Source organism: Heloderma suspectum, chromosome 1, assembly GCF_057233095.1.
Source record: "Heloderma suspectum isolate Gila_16-S chromosome 1, 16-S_ref, whole genome shotgun sequence".
Taxonomy (NCBI): domain Eukaryota; kingdom Metazoa; phylum Chordata; class Lepidosauria; order Squamata; family Helodermatidae; genus Heloderma; species Heloderma suspectum.
The window spans coordinates 61877961-61896362 of NC_139458.1; the positions used below are offsets into that span (position 1 = coordinate 61877961).

Below are 18402 nucleotides of genomic sequence, written 5' to 3' on the forward strand. Positions count from 1 at the left end.
TGATGTTCTTCGGGAAAAGGATGTGGCACAGCTCTCTTGGAACGGTACCGTTTCAGAATGCACCTAGGAACATAAGAGGCTGCCTTATACGGAGTCCTTCTAGCCCATTGGCCTATCTAGCCCAGTGTTGGCTATATTAACTGGCTGTGACTCTCCAGGGTTTCAGACAGGCTTTCCCAGCCCTACTGGGAGATGCCAGGGATTGAACTGGCACCTTGTACATGCAACACATATGCTCTACTGAGCTATGGCCCTGGTATTTATCCCTAAAATGATCTTCATTGTTATGATAAAGTGGGGAAATATATTCATTGATGTACTACAGCTAGGGATGGTGGAGAATTCCATCACGGATATCAGTGAGGCCGAATGCCAGTGCATTCCGCCCTCCAAAATCCATGGTGGAACGAAGCCCCTCCGCCCCACCACCCCGCGAAAGGCGCACGAAACGGAGCACCTTCCTGGTGCTGTTCGCACTGCTTTGTGAATGGCGGCCGCATCTGCGGCCGCCATTTGCTTCACGATTCTTCCCGTGATAGGCTATGTAAATACTTACATAGCCTATCACGGCTAATGCAGGGACGCCATTTGCGTAAATAAATATTTACGTAGCCTATCACAGCAAAAAAAGGGACGCAAATGGCAGCGGTTACGGCGGCAGCCATTTGCGTCCCTGTGCAGTCCAGCAGCGGCCGGATGTTGCTGCAGGTGGCCCCAGCCGGCGGCTCCGCAGAGTCGCCACGGAGTGGAGCTGGCCAGCGAGGATTTCGGGGGGAAGGACGGAGCACCTCTCCCTCACTGCGGATGTTGTGAAACGAAACAGGTAAGTCGTTTCATACATGCCTAACTACAGTCCCGTGTGCTGGTACTAGGCATGGGCATGGAGATGGCAGATTGTGATCAAGACACAGTGAATGAATTGTATTCATAAATACATGTGACTTTTTCCTTTTAAAATCTCCTCTCAAGAAGTGTTTTTTAAGGATGATGTTGTGAATACATCAGATGTGTTTGCGTCATATGTGTGGGCTACTACCATTTCTATCAAGTTATCAGGGGTACCATTTATAGGCTGGATTGAAAACTTGGGATCAGATTGTAAAGCCATCCATATATAGCAGTGCCGTGTGTTCTTTGAGAAGGCCATATCCTTGAAATAACTTCAATTTTGTTTTTTTCTGGTATCTGTTAACCCTCTCCTGTTTCATCCTTTATCAAGGATTCTTCCATTCCCCTTTCTGGCTGGTGTGAGCACCAGTATGTTGGTGCTTAATTCCTGTTAGTGTGCCAGAAAATGTGTACTGGAAACCTCTAGGCTGATAGGCGCCTTAGTGCATATGTTTAGTAATGGCCCATATGGCCCGAACAATTTGTGCCAGCAGGTGAACATTGCTGAATAAGCTCATGTGAAAACAATATTATTGACTTGAAAAATTGCGTTTCTGTAATAACTTGTTTGTGTATGTGAGACTGTTAATGGCTTCACTTTTTAAGTAACTGAACTACAAAGCAGAAAGATAATAAAAGTTAGCTTTGGTCCAACGGATGTCCCTGCCTACCCTTGGCCCCCAGGGATTCTGTAATTTCATCATTTAGTCTTCACAGCAGCTAATTCGTACAGAGTTTCACACAAAAAAACCTGGCAGAACTTGAAACCAGTTGGATGCTTTCCCAAGTATGGCATTGCTCTTATGCATATGAAGTTTTGTGAAAAGTGTCCATCATCCTACAATCTTTTCTCCTTCTAAATCTCTATTTTTAGAAATTCACATACTGGTGATTATCAGAAAATGATTATAAGGAACTGTGTGTGTGTGTGTGTGTGTGTGTGTGTGTGTGTGTAGGTGTGCATGTGTGTGTACACACACACACAAACTGGATTGGAAATTAAAGCCATTACTTTTTTCTGGTCAATTATTGCAATTACTGAGCCATTTAATATATTATTGCAGCTTTTCTTCCAGCAATTTTGGGCAGCAGTCTCCAAGGAGAATACTGTCAGTGTTGCCTCTGAGCACAGGGAGTGGCAGAGTAGTTCAGATTCTGCGGAAGAGCCACAAGTCGTGGGGGAGGAACTTTCCCAGGCTTCAAAGGCACAGCTGGATGGAGAGGGCCCCTCTTCACACACCCCTCTGTGAGAGATAGCGAAGAGGGGGAGGCGGTGGTTGGAGAACCTGAATTCTTAGACGCCAGCACAGATGCAGAACCAAGAGAGAGATGGGAGGGGAGGAGTTTAGACAGTCTGCCCGATTGGCCCAGCGTCAACAGCTGCGCTTAGAGGTCGCATGAGAGAGAGGGAGATCTCCCCCTCCCCCTTAAGTTAGGATAGTGAGCCTGCCTTTTCTTTAAACTGTGGGCAGCTTTCTAGCTTTCCTTTGAACTCCCTGAAGGCATTTCCTTTGTAGACCATGAGTCACTGACAATTTGCATCTGTATGACCCATTGAAGTAAGTGGATTAAAAGCCATGGATTTGAAGCCTCTTGTCTGTGTTTTGATTTGGCTTTTGAAGTTTTCAGCAGGGACAAAGGGAATCCTGACAGCTACATTGGTGGTTGCTACATTTATATGTGTTCCAAATCAATTCCTAGTGGCAGTTGATTTTTTAAAAAACACAATATTTAGCTTCATGATAGTTGGTCATTGCTTTTGTATGTCATCACGAATCACCCCAGGTGCCCTTTGCTATTGCTAATTATTACTTCTCTGAAGTTGAAATTAGATTTTTATGGGAGCAGTTGGTTGCTTTTTAAAATGTTGCAAGTTTTCAATCTCATGAGATCTTGATATGCATAAGGGCTCAGAAGAAAAATAAGACTGATTCTGTTACCTAACTAGGCTGATGGCTTCATGAGTGTAGTAGTATTCTTTGTTGAACAACAATCACATGTGACTCCAAAATGATTCTGTCATCATTTCCCATTAGTCTCCATCTACTTATTCACATGAATTATTTCCTGCTGCTAACACGATGAGCAGTTCAACTGCAGCCTCATGTGTCTGTGACTTATGAAATAGCTGGTTGCATTCTGTCTACACGAAGTAATGTTGGTTACCTCATCCCTATATGCTGTAAGAAAATTGTGTTTGTGCCATGACTGATGCAACAATTTGACTAAGAGGGCTATAAACAAGGCACATGGAACACTGGCTGAATCTCACAGATGTACTCTAGCTCACTGGGATAAACTGCCTCCTTTGTTCACAGCATAGGGAATATTAGCTGTGCTCCCCACCCACTTTAATGTTCTCTAGGAGGATCTCCTAGGTGGGCTGTAGGAGAAAGACCCACCCCTTCTTTAAGAATGAATAGTTTACTTCCATCGTTATAGCAAAGGACTAAAAGCACTGTTCATTATCTTTACCTTGAAATAAGAGGGATACTGCACTCTGTGGTGGGAAGAGATGTGGATGCTTTTCTCCCTTCGCCAGTGGGTTTCTTTGACCCTCGTAAACTCCATGCTTCTCCATATTTGGTTTCCCGTCACTTCTAGAAACCAAGACATTAGTTTTCTATCTTAGGTAGCAAACCTATGGCCGCTAGACAGCGGCTAGATGGCCATAGGATATGCTATTATCTGGGAACTGGCCTTGGAGCCTGCACTCCGAGGTCGGTTCCTGGAGAACTGACCTCCCCACACTTCCGCGCTGCCTCTGAGGCATCACGGAACAGCCTGTCCTCTGCGCTCACAAGAGGAGCGCGGAGGGGCCAGAAAGGGGTGTGGCTTGGGGTGTTCCAGGGTGGGGAGGGCGTAGCTGTGTGTATGACACATCCACATACATCAGCCTCCTTCCCTGCTCCATGTTCCTGCGGTTAGACAGCTGCAGTCGGCTGTCTAGCAGAAAAAGCAGGGCAGGGGAAGCATGGAGGGAATGATCCCCTCCATGCTTCTCCTGCCCTGCTTTGGATAGGCAGTGGCCTCCAAGTTCGGAGGCAGCCACCTATCTGGATAGGATTGCTCCCTTAGTTTCATGCTCAGGAGGCTGGGAGGAAGCCAAGTGCAGTTCCAGAGTTCTGAAGCCTTGGTAGAAGCTTGCATAGCAATACTAGCACAGAGTTGAATTTTTTGATCGCTTTATTTCCAACCATTCAGTTTGGGGGGAGGGTCAAAAATAGAAACTGCACCTGGAAACTGTGGGAAGGGGTGAGATTTTTGGAGAAATTTCTCTGGGTGCAGGGCTTCAGTAAGGGCTTCCTTACTGTAAGGAGGTGGCCGAGTGGGTGGGTGTGCTCATTTTTTTGCCATTTTCCTCTATTCTGCCTTTGCAGCCACTCTGGCTGCTTGAGCTTCTTTTGCTGTCTGAGGCGAAGAACAAGATGGCACCCTCTTCCATTCCGTGTACAAAAGCCAACTGGACTAGCTGATAAATCTTACGTCAGTAGTGGAAATGGGATAGGTTCCTCCCCTGCAAATGAAGGCAGCAGGCTATCTTAGGGGGTGCAAGGCAAGCCACATGGCCCACAGTTCTCTCCTCCCAACACTTTCCTGCTGCCTCCCAGCATCTGCTTCCTGAAGTGACAGCCTCACTCTGCCTAATGGTAGGGCTGGCCCTGGCCCCCTAGAGGACATAGGATGAAGTCTTTGGGCCTTTCCAGTGCTGCTTCCTGTGGACTGCATGGAAGCTGAGTGAGAACTCTTCTTCTTCTTCTTCTTCTTGTTAAAAGGACTTTTAATAACAATAAAACAAAACAAATGTGTCTCTGAGCTTTCAGGCACCCAGCAGGCAGCAGCGCTAGAAAGCCCTAAGGGAGGAAGTCCTGGCTGAGACCTCTAAGGGGCTTTCCAAGCCCTGCCCCCTGAGAAATTCCTCCGAAATTCTCGAAACCCCAACGAAAGAGGCAGAAAAATGACAGCCTCTTTCACAGGGAAATGACGAGGTTGCAAAAGGACCGGTAGGGTTTCAGCACAGCACTAAGCAATACCACAAAAAGTACTTCTCCATTAGTGATTATACAACTGAGAATCTTTCACTCCCATAGGATTAATCTCCAGTGTGTAGAATGGTATTGACTGGATGTGGTAAGTAATTGCTCTCTTTTCTGCTCACACCATCCTTTTAAACATTTGAATGTTTCATAATGTATTCTCCAAGTCATTCTTTCAGTAGGCTTACAGATATATTTCCAACAGCCTTTTCTCATTTGATTTGTCTTCTCTTAGTTTTCCTTAAACCATTCCTTCTGTGCTGAGTTTAGTGGTCACGTGACTGTTGGTTTGGCTGCGAAACAGTGCCACTCACAGGGTGCTGGTTTCAATATGGTTAAGGGACTCCCCAGTTATGCAGAGGTATATTTTTTTATAAATTAAAAGAAAAGAAGAAAAAAACAACGACCGGAGAACTGAGCATCTTCAGTGGACTACAAGATCTGTGGAATGTTGCGGGTGCCATGGTGGGGTGGGGGAAGGTAAATAAGAGAATAAATTGACTTCTCATGTAGGCCCCAACACTACCTTGGAGGTGGAGATTAGGGTAAGAGAGGATGTGTGTGCCATGTTGTGGTCTAAAAAGTCCCTTGTACTATATTGAGGTGGTTTGGAGAGGGTGGGAAGAGATAGCCCTCTGAACCCCCCGCCCCCACCTCCAGCAAACCCAAATAGTGCTTCAGGTGACCTCTTCCATGTTGGTTGGAGCTCTGAACAGAAGCAGTCCTGTTAGCTGCTAGGGATACATTGCAGCATTTTTTGAAAAATACATAAACATACTTATTAAATTTGATGCATAGAACTGAATGATCAAAGCTGAGGGATCCTGTTGTTTCTCAAAACTATTCTTGGGCTAATGCAGTTTGAAATAGTAGTCACCCTTTGAAATGAGACATCAAAGAGTGGAAATGGAATAGTCCACATTACTACAGTCAGAAATACCTTATGACTGTCAGGATTCCCCTTTTGCCCTGCTGAAAACTCCCAATAGCCAAATCAACACTCAGACAAGAGGCTGCAGTTCTAAGGCTTTAATTTCATTTACCCTAATGAGGCTTCCAGATGCAAATTGCTGGAGACTCACAGACTACAAAGGAAAAGCCTTCAAGGAGTTCAAAGGGGAGCTACGACAGTTGGTCTCCGTTTGGGAAAAGGCGGCATACTCTCTTAACTTAAGGGCTGGGAGGGGAAACTCTCCCCCTCTCCTGTGCTGTTGATGCTGAGCCAATCGGGCAGAGCACCTAAGTTCAGCCCCTGCGATTTCCCGCTTGTGCCTGTGTCTGCGCCTTGTGTCTGAGAGTTCAGGTTGTCCTTCCCTCCCCTCCCCTCGTTCGCTGTCACAGGGAAGTGTGAAGGGAGGGCCTTTCTGTCCAGCTGTGCCTCGGAAGCCTGGGAAAGTTCCTTCCCCCCATGTGTTGCAGCTCTTCCTCAGAATCTGAACTGCTCTGGCACTCTATATGCTCAGAGGCAACCCTGACATCGACTATGTTGTCCCTTAGACCAGAAATAGATAATGTTTGGGGGCCCAAAGGATTCCCTCATGAGAAATATTTCCAGGGCTTGCCTGCCACTAGTGATTGGGGCCAGAGCCACTCCATACTCACACCCATTCCCCCCCCCTTCAGAAATTCATATACACCATGAGTTTGAGCAAAACTCCCCAATGCCATTTTCTGAAACCCACCCTACAGGTAGGAGCAACAATACTATATCACCATGCCTCCCAACACCCAACCACAGATCTACTCCATGGTATCAAAAGCCACTAAGAGGTCAAGGAGTATCAACAGTATCAAATTCCCCTTGTCTCTCTCCCAACAAGGTCATCTGTCAGGGTGACCAGAGCCATTTCACTACCAAACCCAGGCCTGAAGCCAGGTTGAAATAGGTGTAGATAATCTGCTTCTTCCAAAAGCATCTGGAGTGGAGGTGCAAACACTCCAAGAAGAGTTGCCCAAGAAGAGATGTTAGTGACCGGGTGACAGTCGTTAAAATCTCCCAGGTCCAAAGAAGGTTTCTCAAGGAGTGGATGCACAACAGTCTTTCAAGGCAGCTGGCACCAACCCCTCTTGCAGGGAGGCATTAACTCCCTCTTGGACCCACCCACCAGGTCGTGTGCTCCCCCCCCCCGGCTAGTTGTTAATTGCCAAGATGGACAAGGATCAAGAATAGAGGTAGTCGGCTGCACCCCTCTAAGCACTTCGTCCACATCCTCAGGCTGTATCAGTGGAAATTGATACCACAAAACCAGACCAGATGGAGATCTGGACACATTCACTGAAACTGCCGCAATGATGGTATCAAGCAAAGTGCAGATGTGAGTGACTTTATCCTCCAAGTGCCTTGCAGATGTGTCACAGCAGACCTCCGAGGGTTCCATATCCCAACCTAGGTCTGATTTCAACAATGTATTCTCCACCTGGAAAAACCTTCTGCCCTACAACCACTCAAGGATGCAGTGGAGGTGACGCACCACCACTTCACCATGACTACTGCCACAGTAATGTGCTTTCAGTTGCGTTCAGTCATATTCACTCTGAGACTTTTGCCTTTTGTGTTTTAATCTTCATTTTACACATTAGGCAGAGTCAGACCCGTGTTTGCCACCAAATATACACTCAGTAGAGAGCTGCTACTAGTCACAGTGCTCTGACATAGGATACAATGTTTGGAAACACTTGTTTGTCTCATTCACACTTAAAATACCTAAAACTGGAATGTATGGTATCCCTATCTATGTTTATAAATGAAATAAGGAAGCAGAGGCATTGTGAATTTAATATACTATGCATATTTACTCAAGGCATTAAGAACTATATGTGAATAGTCTTCAGCAAATGCTGAAGGACCTGCTGCTGAAACCTTTCCCAAACTTTCCAGTGGTTAACCTCACATAATGGACAACATGACTTTTGTTGTATTTCCTCTTTCAGTTGAAGGGATTTAAGCCACATTTTACAAAACAGTTTCCTAGACTGTGTTAACCCCGTTCCTTGAATAATACTGCAAGGATGACACAATATTTTTGCAAGACAGGCCAGTCAAAAGCTGCTTTCAACTTTTTACAACTATCTTATTCTATATTCTTATTCTATTGTCTTTGCAGTTCTTTTTGGGGGAAATGCAAAATGCTTCTGGCTTGAGAGATAATTTAATCAACTTGAACATTTTTATCAGTATTGTAAGTGCATTTTTTCCAAAGTGATACCTAAATGGGGGTTTTCCCAGGCATTTATTTGACTGTCAAGTGATCCCAAAGCATGTAATGTACTGAAAGGAAAATGGAAGAATTCATAGTTCCGCACTGCCAGCCATATTAATGTATATGCATCTAGCTTATAATATTTCAGAAATAGTTAAATATCTGCAGTGCACGACTAAACTTAAAAGTATTTCAGTCCCTGATTTCCTTAGACTTTTTAAATCGTGCCAGAATTATTACAGTGCTCTCCAGGCACATTCAGGTCAGTCTGTTCAAGAAAGGAAGTATCGTTCAAAAGAAATGTTTAATAGGTAGTCAATCAGTGATGCAAAACACAGAGAACATCATGAGAAAATTGCAGAGAGATTAAAGGTATGGTTTGAAATGCCTTTTGTCCAAGTATTCAAAGTGAAGTTCTGTGAAGCATGGCAAGGAAAATATAAAGAGTTCAGTTTTTTTTATGGGCTCTGTGATCTAGGGACAGCCATTTCTAAATTAAAGTCTCAGGTTTTCTTTGATGGATGTGCATACAGAAAATATCAAACCGTATTCTTGCCAGATTTTTATTGTTGTCATAGCACAGTAATGAACAAATCTGTGAATTATATTAGCATTGAGAGCACATACATAGTGTTCTCTCAGGTTATATGACTTAGCACTGCCTATGGTGATTTTCTGCCACATTGGCCTCGAAATTTTAGAAAAAATACTTTGGTATTTAGATGGAGTATTTAAGATTGGGATTCGTCACCTTCTCTAATCCACTGTGTACTAAAGCATTATATCAACCCTTCTGACTGAGTCTGTTTTGATCTCCTGTGTAATCTTTCCTCCAGATTTAACTGGCTGAGGGGATGACCTGTTCTTGATACAATCACTCCCAGATGTCCTCAGCCCTGTTGTAGACCTACATTAGCTCCCTGGTATTCTGGAGAGCTGAGGGCAATGAAATAACAGTGTTGATGACTACAGTGCAAATGGTGAAAGATTCATAATGAGTATGACTAAACACGGTTAAGAATCCATCTTTGATTTTATTCCATAGTGGTGATGGCAGTTTTACCATAGTGGTGATGGCACAGTGGTGATGGCAATGAAGAAATCTTGCTTCTCTGCCACCATTGTCTATTCTCAATGTCACCCAGAGGAACTCTCTCAGGTGGCAAAGGGCCTCCTTGGGGTAGGCCCTGGGAAGCAACTACTCAAGCTCTGCAGAGCTCGCTATGACCAATTTGCTGGATGTTGTGCAGATGAAGGTGCTTATATCGGCGTCAAACTTAGATGTCATTGTTTTAGCCGAGTCAGAGATGGATCTCACCAGAGTGGCAACTAGTCAAGCTCTATTAGCCACTAACCTCAAAATTTGGTATCCCCTCAAAAACTTTGCAAAAGTTTTGTAATAGTTTTATGCTACAAAGCACATGTTTTGTACTGCTACCTCTTACAGTGAAATGACCTATCCGGTCAGGTTCCCAGTTAACACCCCCAAAACCCAACTCTGGAAACTCACGCTAGTACAGGTGATGCCCTCAGATGTTCTGGACCACAACCTCCTTATCCCTGCCCACTGTTGGCATATTTGCCCATAAACCTGCTTGCCCAGAACCAGTTTGGCCCTCAGACCAAAAAAGGTCCCCCACCCCTGATGTAGAAGTTGCAGTGGGGGAGGGATGATTTTTTCAGGGGAGTTGCAGTGTTGGGGAGTGTCAGGTTTCCCTTTTGTCCCTGCTGAACTCCAATAGCAAAATGAAAACACAGGCTTCTATCCACAACACTTTAATCCTTTTACTTCAATGGGTCACACAGATGCTAATTGTCAGTAACTCACAGTCTACAAAGGAAAAGCCTTCAGGGAGTTCAAAGGATAACCAGGAAGATTGGAAGTTGCCTACCTTTTGAGAAAAGGCGGGCACGCTTCCCTAACTTAAGGGGTGGGGGGGATCTCCCTCTCTCTCTTGAGGACTCTAAGTGCAGCTGTTCCCGCTGGGCCAGTAGGGCAGACCATCTAAGCTCCTGTCATCTCTGTCTTGGCCCTGCATCTGTGCCCGGTGTCTAAGAATTCAGGCTGTCCAAGCCCTACCTTTCCCTGTTCACTGTCTCTCGTGGGGGTGTGTGAAGAGAGGCTCTCTCCATCCAGCTGGACAATTGAAACCTGAGGAATCTGTCTCTCCCTGTCTGGAAGAGTCTGGGAAAGTTTCTCCCCCACGTTTTGCGGTTCCTCTTCAGACTCTGAGCTACTCTGCCATTGCCTATGCTCAGAGGCACCCCTGACAGGGCAGGTAAGACTTTCCTCCCCAGCAGTAACCCACCTCAGAGTGCCCCCTATGCTGGCACCATTGGAGGCTTTTTAAAAGTCTCGTTGCAGCAGGGAAAAGCCATTTTTGTGGGGGCTGGGGGGGGGTGGAGCATAGTGTTAGGGTTAGACATTGCCTCCCCAGCAGTGAACCCTTTAAAAAATGCCCCCATACTGCAGTTAGGTTTTTTTATGTCTCATTGCCGCATGGGAGGGAGGAGGGGCAATCCCTTATCTCCAGTCTCTGCTTGGAGAGAAGCCAGCAAGGAAGCTGGCAGGCTGGATGGGGACCTACTGCAGACTGTATTGAGCTTGTAGGCTAGAGGTTCCCCATCCATGACCTGCATGAAACCACTGAGGGAAGTCATTCAGAGATATGAGTTGAGATGCCATCAATATGCAGGTGACAGCTCTACTTCTGTTCCCATGTAATGATCCTAAGGTGGCTGTAGAGCCTTTGAATCACTGTCTAGAGGGCAGTTTAGGGGTGAGGGCAAACAAGCTGAGACTGTAATCCAGAAAATATAGAGGTACTCTGTAGGAAAATCTGGATAGGGATATGCTGGCTGTGATGCTATCTGGAGAGGGCTGATCTTGCCTCAGTTATTCATGCTCTGACTTCCAGGCTGGACTACTGTAATGTGTTCTGTGTGAGGCTTTCTTTAAAGACTGTTTGGAAACTTCAGATGGTGCAGAAAACAGCTGCCTAGATATTAGTAGGGACAGGGTGCTTATTAACGCGGTTGCACTGGTAACCACGGTGTTGTGGACTCTTTAAAAGGTAAGCCCAGAAGGCCTCAGTGTTAGCAGGCCATGTGAGAGGAACACAAGGAATGCTTTCACTTTCGGGAAGGCATGACTAGGAGCTGTTTTGGGCCACGCAATCTCCTAAGTGGCCAGGACAATCCTGGGCCCATTACCAAGGACAATCGTTCAGCTAAGTTGGTTATGCTCCTCTTACAAGTCAAAGAAGGTTGCTCTGTGTTTCTGTAATATAATAAATAGCTGTTGAGTCTGAAGACATCTGGTGTGAGTTGCTGTTTCTCATATAGAAAACACTGTATTACCAAGCCCAGTTTAAGGTGCTGGTTTTAACCTTTAAAGCCTTAACAGATTGTACCCAAGTTTCTTGAAGGACTGCCTTCACCCATCCCAGCCTGCTTGCATTATGAAGTCATCAGCAGAGGCCCTTCTCACTTGTCCACTCCTAAGGGCAGTCACATTCATGAATACAAGGGAGAGGACCTTTTTGGTAATGGCTTTGTGCCTCTGGGATGAACTTCCATCAGGGTTTCATGAGGTTCCGTCTTTGTGGGCTTTCTCAAAAGCTCTGAAGACCCACTTATTTTTGATTAGTTTTTCTCTTTAACTGTATTTTTGGTCCGCTGATTTATGTTTAATTGCTGTTTTTATTGATTTTTTTACTGTTGTCCTGTATTGTTTCTTCTATCCTGTATGCCACATTGGGAGGGTGCCCCCCATAAAAGGCACAGAGGCTTCATAGTTTGCAGTCCAGGAACTTGCCCAGAAACATTTGCTACTCAGCCCAAGTGAGCAACGTGAACGAAAGCTTTCCTGAGAAAAAGACCAAATAAAATATGTTTCAAAACAGGCTTAAGATGTACATAAAACGTTTTTAAAAATGTGTTTGCAGAGCAGGAAAGCCTGTGGATATGTATTTTTTTAAAGCATTTATTTTTCAATATTTAAACTTTTAAATGCAAATAATGAGCATGCAGCATGGGACATTTAGTTGGCTGGTGTGAACAACTTAGGTTAAAATCCTCCTTCAGGTATGAAGTCTTTTGTTCAGCCTCCTCCCCTGTGTAAGGAATCTTTATTTGGGTGCAATGAAAAACCTTTTCTAAGTAAAACAAACAAAACTGTATAATTAGGAGTGAATTTCTCTAACTGTCAAGACTTTCAAGGTAATCCATTAAGTTGTTTGGAAAGGGGTGTTGATATGGGAACAAAGGAACTACACCTGAAGGAAAATACGCCTTCACAGCTTGAAGCAAGTATTACCTATTCAGAAACTAAGTCCTGAGTTCTCCAAGGCTGCACTCGAAAATAATCATTTCAAGGGTTTAGGTCAGGGATATACAGCTCTAAGGGCTGCTTCAGTTAGTAAAAATGTACGAAACACCAGGTTAACTGAAAAATGGTTTGTTACCATTTTTAACTTGATGTTTTCTTTTAAAACACTTCTGTTTTAACCTGCCACCACTACCACCTCTGTTCCCATAACACACATTCTTCTTTCACTTTACCATCTTAAGTTTTTCCTGGGATCCTCCCTCCTTTTCTCTCTCTGAGCCTCGTAATGTAGTTGTCAGGGCCCAGCTTCGGTACTGCAGTGGGCCTTGTAGGTTATCGCCAAGATTTGATGAGAAGTAGCCTGAAAGTGCTTGGGCTATTCAGCCTCTGGGATGTCAGAGTTTGTGTGACCTTATCTCTGTCAGTGTTCCCAGAGCAGAGCCAGGGGGAGTCACCCAACTCCCTGTCTACCTGCTGGTCTGGCCTTGGCAGGCAGGGAGGCTGGAAGCTGTCCATGAGAACCTGGCAGAGGTGGGGTGGGGTTTGCAGAAGGGTTGCCCAGGTCGAAGCGTCACTGCTGGAGGGCTGAGCAGTGATGCCCTGTTTAGACAGGGGCCTTGCTGCTCCCTGGATTATAATCAAATCCTGGCTATAATCTACAAGGCCCACTGCAGTACTGAAGCTGGGCCCTGACAGTAGTCTTTTCTCTTTCCTTCCTTGTATTGCTACAAGGTCTATCTTTTACACAATCATTGTTTTCCCACCAATGGGTTATTCTGCCCCCTCATTTCTCAGCTGTCCCCCTTCACTGTTTACCCACCCCACATAGTTTTCCGCACCCTGTGTTACCCTTTATCTCTCTGCACCTCCATCACCTTCATCATGCTTCTCCCCGCTCCACGTGGCTGGTTGGGGAATGCTGGGAGTTGTAGGGCTTCTTTCTGTCTAAACATGCATAGGATTGTGCCTTCAGGGCCTAGATAGTGTCATAGGATTGTTCTGAGTGCCCCCCCTCAAAGTCAAAGGTAGTGCTCCAACCTCAGAAGGGGGAGTCGTTGATCCAAACCCCGCTCCCCCTCTTAGGCAGTGCAGAAAGAACTGTACCAGTTGAAAAGACGACCTTGGGGGAGGGGAGGAGATTGGAGAGGCCAGGATACAAGCTATCCCAAGGCCTCTCCAGCTTCCTTCCCTCCCCCTCCAAAGTACCCCAGCTAAACAGGCAAAAAAGCCCATCTAGCAAAAAATGCAGGGTGGGATCAAAGGGGGGTGAAGATTGCCTCCTCCACACCTCCCACCCTGCAAAGGATGATTGTAAGCCTCCAAGTTCAGGGGCTTAAGATCATTGATCGAGGCACAATCCACAATCGATATGATTGCACCCTTAATCTCTTTGTTTTGTTTGTCTTCTCCCTCCCCCCCCCCCCCGCGCATGTCTAATCCTCCCTGCTGAGCTTGAAAACAGCACAAAAATCTTTTAACTCTTGCAGCAGTTCACACACAGAGGAAGTCTGAACTGAAGGTGGGCCATGCAGAATTGTTGTTTACTAAATGTACGTCAGTCATGCTAAATCAGATGACAGTTGATTTAGGGCATCAGAATTTTTCTTTTGAAAAATGTAACTTTTTTTTCCTGATAAAAAAAAAGTCATAAAAGTAAAAGTATAAAAGTCATACATTTATGACTGCACATGCTTGTGACCATGCCTTGAAATGGCTGTACTTTGAAGAGCTGTAGCTTATAGGAACACTTAGGATGTCTAGATGTTCACGTACCACAGTGGCATCATATGAAAAAAAGGCATGTCTGAAATGTACACATTTGGGTTTTCCTGGAAAGACACCGAGAGATGACGAATCAAAGATCAGTGTTGCTGAAAACAATAGAATAAAAATATTTTGGTATACTGTTGGAAGTATAGCTTTCCATCTTGTCACTGAACAAATGAACTGTTCTCAGAGAGTCCGTGCAAATGTGGCTTGCTGCTGTAAATGGGAAGGGAATGCCAGTTGGTGCTACCCCACCAGTACAGTGTGATTGCATCATGCTGTAGTGCAGGTGAAGCTACATCAAGGCCATTCTGGGCAAGAAGTGGCATTTTTAAAATCATAAAATAAGGAGACAGCAGTGAATTATCTTTCTTTCTGCTCATAATCTACTCGGTTGTATGAGGAGCTAGATTCATGATGGAATTACTAATTTTTCTGAGAGCTCTGACATTGGTCATAGAACAGGAACAAACAGATTTCAGGCTTGTGGGATCTACTTTTTTATTAGAACCCCAGTATCCACCAACTGGAGTCTGTGGTAAAAGACATAGAATTGAGGAACTCTTGAGCCCAGGAATTTGCTTTGAGTATGAGAGCTGAACAGAGCTGACAGGTGTTCACATAAAAGTCCTCTCCTGGTTACCCCAAGCTTTCTTCATTTCAGCAGTATAATTTAGGGCTGTGATTGTGCGTGCGTGCATGTGTGTGTGTGTGTGTGTGTGTGTGTGAGAGAGAGAGAGAGAGAGAGAGAGAGATTTTGTTGCTGCTATTGTTAAACGATTGGGAATTAGAAATCTTTGTCAATCTATTGCAAATCACCCAGAGAGATAATACCAGATCTAGATCAGCCTTCTGCCTGTCCCTGGCATAGAAAGGTCTCAGTTTTAGAAGACTCCTAATAGAAAGACTTGGTCAAACTGGCTGTCTACCTAGAAGTGAAATATCAATAACTGATGTTTATGCTCAAAGCTCAACAATGATACTAAATTCCAAGATAGGCAGTGAGACCACTAATAGGTGCATCTATCAGAGTGCTGGCAAGTGTGAATAGCTGAACAGCTCAGTGTTTTAGGAAGACATGTTGTTGTTGCTCAGTCGTTCAGTCGTGTCCAACTCTTTGTGACCCCATGGGCCATAGCACGCCAGGCCTTCCTGTCCTGCGCTCTCTCCCGGAGTGTGCTCAAGTCCATATTCATTGCATTGGTGATGCTGTCGAGCCATCCCATCCTCTGCCGTCCCGCTTCTTTTGCCTTCAAATGAACTTAGAGCCTTGTACATGTACATCTTCCATTGAACTATGCTGTTCCTTTATAGTCCAGTCACCTCTGCCTCATGTCTTCGTAGAAAGCATGTTTTAACTGTATGATGGTATGAAACTCCATATTAAGGATTCCCTCAACTCTTTAAAATCTTTTCCCATTTATAACCTTCAAAATGCATTGTCATGGAACAAGTATTTTTCTTATTCTGTAAAGAGAGAATTAAAACCAATGTGGGGGACAGTTTCCATAATCAAATTAGAAGTAAGAAAAAATAGTTCTTCACGACTCTCTCCACAAGTGAATAGAGTATGAATGTGTACACGTATGCACATACACACACATTTTTATTTTATTTTTATTTTTAAATAGTATGTATACTTCATATAGTCTGCCATGAAAACGCCAGCGTAAGCGGCGTCCCTCTAGGCGTCAGCAATGACCCGGTGCTTGCACAGGAGGAACCTTTCCTTTCCTATACTTCATAATGTTGGTTTAGATATTTTGAAGACACAACTACACTGTGTGGTCATGGTGCATGTGCATAGAAGTGAACTGCTTCTTCGCACAAGTATCTGTGATGGCTTACCCATTCACCAAAGAGTTAGCGCTGTTGGCACTGATTACCTTAGTGCTGTGCCAAAACCCCACCTGCCCTTTCTCAGCCTCTTCATTTTGCTGCGAAAGAGGTGATAGTTCTTCCGTCTCTTTCATTGGGAAGTTGGGAATTTTGGAGAAATTTCTCAGGGTGAAATTTCTCAGGGTGAAATCAGGCCTGAGTGCTTCCTTTACTGTAAGGAGGTGGCTGAGGGGTGTGTGTGCTCTTTCTTTTACCATTTTTTCACCCATTCTTTCCTTTCTGCCTGAAAGCTGAATGAGGCATTTTTGGTTTTTTCTTGGTTGTTATTAAAAGTCCGAAGAAGAAGAAGAAGAGCAGCAGCTCCTCTCTCAGCTTTCAGACATTCAGCAGGCAGCAGTACTGGAAAGCCCCAAGGCGGCTTTCCAAGAAGCTCAAGCAGCCAGAGTGGCTGCAAGGGCAGAATGGGGGAAAATGGTAAAAGAAAGGGTACACACACACCCTGCCCTTCAGCCACCTCCTTACAGTAAGGTAAAACTAAATAGTAAAGCCCTGCACCTTGAGAAATTTCTCCAAAATTCTCACCCCTTCCCACAAGTTTTCAGGCGTAATTTCTTTTTGCCCCTCCCCCCAACAAATGGTCGAAAACCAATAAAAAAAAAATTGGCACAGTGCTAGATTACCTGTCTTGGCCACATGCTTACCGTGATAGTTAGTGAAGGAACAGCATCCATATGAGCAAAGGATGCACATGGAGAGGTCTACTACTCTAGGCATCACTTGCTAGATGAGATTATGTGATGGTAGATACATCTTTAATGAGTTAATGCCAGTATTTAGCTGTCAGTCACATAAATTAATAAGCCGCATGAATGCCAAGTTCAGAAACTTGTGAAATGCTGTGGATTCAAGGTCATAATGCATGTGTTTAGATAAAAGAACACAGATATTTTGCACTTCAGTTTTGATGTTGGCTTCTCTTGAGTTTGCTGAATAAAACATGTACTGTTTAAGGAGCTGTTGTTCTGTGTGCTCTCTTCCTGTACAAAAGCCAAATGAAACTTTGGTGGATAACTATAACAGCTTCACCATAATTTGCAACACACCCTGAAGCAGAGGCTATTTTTTTCCTTCATAATATGTTAAGTGACTATGGCAATTTAAGGCCTGATGAGATGTGGTGTGACATGTGAAGTAACACATCATATGATGAGCTTTTACATTTCATCAATGCAAAGTGGAAGCACAGTTAGAGGAGAGCTTTTTTATTCCTGGTGATCATAACTCTGCAGAGTCAACACATAAATGTACATCTAAATTAGGCAAGATGAGTAAATTTCATTGATATTCCAATTATTTCTATGACTAGAAAATTTGAAGGAGTGTGTGGCAAAGAACTGAATTATCTCTTCTGTTCTCCTGCTGCTAGAATATGCTCTTCAGGTAAGATCCGAGCACTTTTTAGTAAACTTCAGAAGGGAAAATTAGTCTTACTGGGCCAGGCCAAATATAATGCTGCCCAGTTACCAAACCAAAGTTTGACAATCAGAAATACCTTGGGCATGCCTCATCCCTGGCCTCTCTCCTTACCTCTTGCACAGCCATTTGTCCTTCTCTTACAGCTTTGGAAATTTCACTAGTGTTGACAAACCCTAGCTGGAGCCAAACAATCCTTTGTAAACCTTCTTCTGGCCATGATTCCAAACAGTGATTGGGAAGGTACTGTGATTAGTAAAAGCATCACTGCACACATAATGATAACCATAATTTATCTCCAAAACTGATAGGGGCAGGGAATGCGCAAGTTGGCAGGATGCTTCCAGTCACCATATCTTAGCTTGGTGGTATGTCTGCGCTGAGTCACTGTGTGTGTGTGATTAGTTTTCAATGTTGTTGTTGTTCAGTCGTTCAGTCGTGTCCGACTCTTCGTGACCCCATGGACCATAGCACGCCAGGCCTTCCTGTCCTGCGCTCTCTCCCGGAGTGTGCTCAAGTTCATATTCATTGCATCCGTGATGCTATCTAGCCATCTCATCCTCTGCCGTCCCCTTCTCCTTTTGCCTTCAGTCTTTCCCAGCATCAGGGTCTTTTCCAGGGAGTTTTCTCTTCGCATTAGGTGGCCAAAATATTGGAGCTTCAGCTTCATTATCTGTCTTTTACTAGAGGGAAGGAAATCTTGGCTCAGTGCCATCTATTTAAATTAGTCATTTTTTCACCATTACATCCTGCCTTTTTTTAAAAACAAAGTTGGGGTCGCTAATGCAGAAAGTATAACAACACAAAGTTATTGTGATGTGGCTATATGTATTGTTATACGGCTATCAATGGCTACTAATCATGGCTA

General features: G+C 44.5%; 1 protein-coding gene across 1 annotated transcript in view; it reads left to right on the plus strand.

The window, feature by feature from the left end:
- Nucleotides 1-18402, plus strand: part of STXBP6 (syntaxin binding protein 6) — a 170536-nt gene that overhangs the window by 19431 nt on the left and 132703 nt on the right. The gene's annotated exons all lie outside the window — the stretch shown is intronic.